Consider the following 3,517-nt stretch of genomic DNA (forward strand, 5'->3'; position numbering starts at 1 on the left):
GTTTTACTGGTTCTGGTTCTGGTTCCGGTTCTGTTCTTCATTCCTCATGACTTCTGATCTCCAAACCTTTTTCTCTCGTTCCAGGATCAGAGTTCTGGTTCTGGTTTCAGCCTGGTTCCTGGTTGACAGGAAGTTGGCGGTTTAACCACAGGTTCTAGTCAGTGCTGCACTGATGCACTTCCTGTCTGCAGGTTCATTCCGGGTCGGCCCGGTTCGGCCCGGTTGGGTCCTCCTGCGTCACGCGGTTCTTCTGCTTCCTCTTTCTGTTTTTGTTCCCATCAAACATCTGATCTGTGATGGAGAACAAAGTTCAGCTTGAAAACACAAACAGGAAGTGAACCAAGCAGCCTGACGCGTTGCATCACTTCCTGCTGATGATCACAGACTCTGAGACTTTCATCAGTTTATTCTCAGTCAACAACACAGAAATATGTACAGGATGTTTACAGCAGCAAAGAACCGGGCCGGTCTGGTTCTGGTAGCATGTTAGCATGAGTTAGCGGTTCAGAAAAACACAAAGTCATAAGACACAAACTTTGTCTCAGTTTGGTCACGTGACCAGACGTCACGCGTTCTGCTCATCATGAAGCTTCACAAAAGTTCCTGAGAAAATCCCCCAAAACTCTGAAACCCCCAAAACAAGGACAGCGACTCTTCACAGCTTCTGGTTCTGGGGATTCGAGTTGGAGTCTGGACCGAACCGAACCGACACCTTCCAGGCAAAGCAGGAAGGTCATGAAGTCCAGCAGCCGCTCCAGGTGTCTGTGGCGGTTCTGGTTCTGTTGGGTCGCTGCAGCTCTTCCAGTGTGAACTTTGTGGTTAGGGTCGGGGTCAGGGTTGTGGTTGGGGTTGGGGTCAGGGTAGTGGATGCCTGAAATGAAGCAGGTGCGTCTCGGTGAAGCTAAGAAACGGACGTCTCTCCTACAGCGACAGGGCCTGCGACGTGTCGCTGTCCGACATGACGGTGACGCGGGTGGAGCTGAGGGGGCTCCTGCTCTTCCCCAGGGCGTCGCTTGCTGGGCCGCCCCAGGCAGCAGCGCAGCAGCAGCCGCGCGATGTCCCGGCGGAAGCGCACGCCCACAAACACGTAGAGGAAAGGGTTGAGGCAGGCGTGCATGTAGGCCAGACTCTTCAGCACCTGGCCGGCCTTGTCCAGGGCCTTGACCTGCTCGCAGTCCGTCAGCGTCATGTTGGACGCCTGCGTGGCCTCCATCACCAGCATGCTGTTGTAGGGCAGCTGCGACACGATGAACACCGCCACCACCGCCAGGATCACCCGCATGGCCTTGTGCTTCTCGAAGTTTCGGGTGGTGAAGAGCTTGGCGATGATGACGCTGTAGCAGAAGCCCATGACGATGAAGGGCACGAAGAAGCCCATGCTGACCTGCAGGGACAGGACCAGGATCTTGGTGCGGTTGCCCATGTCGGGCGGGTAAACCATTCTGCAGTAGGGAGAGGATCCGGTGGCGGCGGGCGCGGCGAAGGCCAGTTCTGGCGTGGCGAGCAGAAGGGCCAGCAGCCAGACGGCGGCGCACACCACGCGGCTGCAGCGCCGCCGCTCCAGCTGGGAGTTCTGGGCTTGGTGGTCTGCACGATGACGATGTAGCGGTCCACGCTGATGCAGGTGAGCAGCAGGATGCTGCTGAACAGGTTGACCTTGTAGAGGGCGGAGTTGATCTTGCACATCGCGCGGCCGAAGATCCAGCCGTGCGACGCCTCGGTGGCCCACAGCGGCAGCGTCACCAGGAACAGCAGGTCGGCCACCGCCAGGTTCAGCAGGTACACGTCCGTCATGGTCTTCAGCCGCTTCCGGAAGCTCAGGTAGATCCAGACCACGGCCAGGTTGCCGGCTCCGCCCACCAGGGTGATGATCCAGAAGAACGGCGGCTCGTAGCGGCTGCGGAACTCGCGCACCTGCTGCCGGTCGCACAGCAGGTCGGTGAAGTTCTCGCTCTCGTAGTCGTAGTAATCCTCGGTGCTGATGGAGGGAACCTGGCAGGGGACGAGACGCACCTGAGTTCACCTGACACGCGTCAGCGTGGAAATGAACGCCGTCAATACTCACCTCTGTCGTCATTACTGTCATGATGTCATCCATGGAGGTCATGTTTACGGTGATGAGGTCATCCATCTGGAAAACAGCCATGTTTACTGCTGTGTTGCATCATTTCCTGCTGCAACTCTTTCAAAATAAGAGCCTGACTCATGTCTTCACAGTAAAACGTTTGTTTGCGTTGCATTCATGACACCAAACATTTCATGGCTCTGGACCAGAACACGAGACGACAGTCAAGTTTAACCCAATGTACCAACTGACTGAGGTTAAAAGCTGTGACCTTTGACCTGCCAGCAGCAGCATAAAACACAACAACAGCAGAATAAGCAGGAGGCAGTGAGCTGATAAAGCTGACTTCAGAGTTTGAAGACACATTGAAATGTTTCAGGTTCTAGAAAAACTTTCTACACATTCAGCCTCATTTTCTCTCATTTCTTGCTTTGTGATGAAGTGATGAGCGAAACCCGGATGGACAGACGGACGGATGGACAGACGGACGGATGGACGGTGTGGACTCACCATGCTCGCTCCTCTGCTCTGCAGATTCTGACTGTTTGCTTCTCTTCTCACTTTCTGTCCGTTAAACCACAGCGTGACGCACAAGAGGAAGGAGCGACGCGGCGTCATGCCAGCTAGGGGAGGAGCCAACTGTCACCAGCAAAAACCAGTCGCCAATAATCAATCAGTGCTCATCTCAATCTTCATCTAACATGTTGATCAATTCATGGTTCTGATGGAGAACCAGAACCAGCAGAATGATCCAGCAGCAGCAGATCTGGAATCTGTTCAGAGTTTTAGAAATTAAACTTTAAACTGTAGAACCGGGCCGTGTAGAACGGGCCGTGTAGAACTGGGCCGTGTAGAACCGGGCCGCGTCTCTGTCCTCCTGGTTCTGGTCAGACTCCAGCTGCAGGTTCTGGTTTGTCATCAGATCCTGCAGGAATCAAAGTTTCTCTGATGAGAGATTTTAGTCTCTGGTTCTGGAAATGTTCTGCAGCTGCATGAAGGCCGACTGGAACCGGCTTTATGTGGCTCTGGAGGTCAGAGGTCAGCCTGATCTCTAGTCTACAGATGGAACTACTGAAGCAGAGCATTGACTCTAGATCTATAGCTCTAGATCTAGAGCTATAGATCTATAGCTCTAGATCTATAGCTCTAGATCTAGAGCTCTAGATCTAGAGCTCTAGATCTAGAGCTCTAGATCTAGAGCTCTAGATCTAGAGCTCTAGGTTGTTCCTGTTTATCTCCATCCATTTTCTGATCATCTCTCTAACGGGTCGGGAGGTTCTGGTTCCTCTCCAGCTGCGTTCCGGGCGAGAGGTGGGTCACCTGGACGGGTCGCCAGTCTGTTGCAACCTGTTTATCTCCATACATTTATCTGGTCAGTTGACCCCTTTGATGGGGTCAAAGGTCACCTGGTGACATAGTGTGGAGCTGTGTATCATCTATGTCGTCATGGTA

The 3,517-nt window shown here is 53.6% G+C and overlaps 1 pseudogene; it reads right to left on the minus strand.

Moving 5' to 3' along the window:
- Positions 1-386: 386 nt before the first annotated feature.
- On the minus strand, positions 387-2,807 carry LOC129351632 (C-C chemokine receptor type 9-like; annotated as a pseudogene).
- Between the last annotated feature and the right edge of the window lie 710 nt (positions 2,808-3,517).

The sequence above is a fragment of the Poeciliopsis prolifica genome, unplaced genomic scaffold (genome assembly GCF_027474105.1).
Source record: "Poeciliopsis prolifica strain line A6 unplaced genomic scaffold, Auburn_PproV2 SCAFFOLD069, whole genome shotgun sequence".
NCBI classification, from domain to species: Eukaryota; Metazoa; Chordata; class Actinopteri; order Cyprinodontiformes; family Poeciliidae; genus Poeciliopsis; species Poeciliopsis prolifica.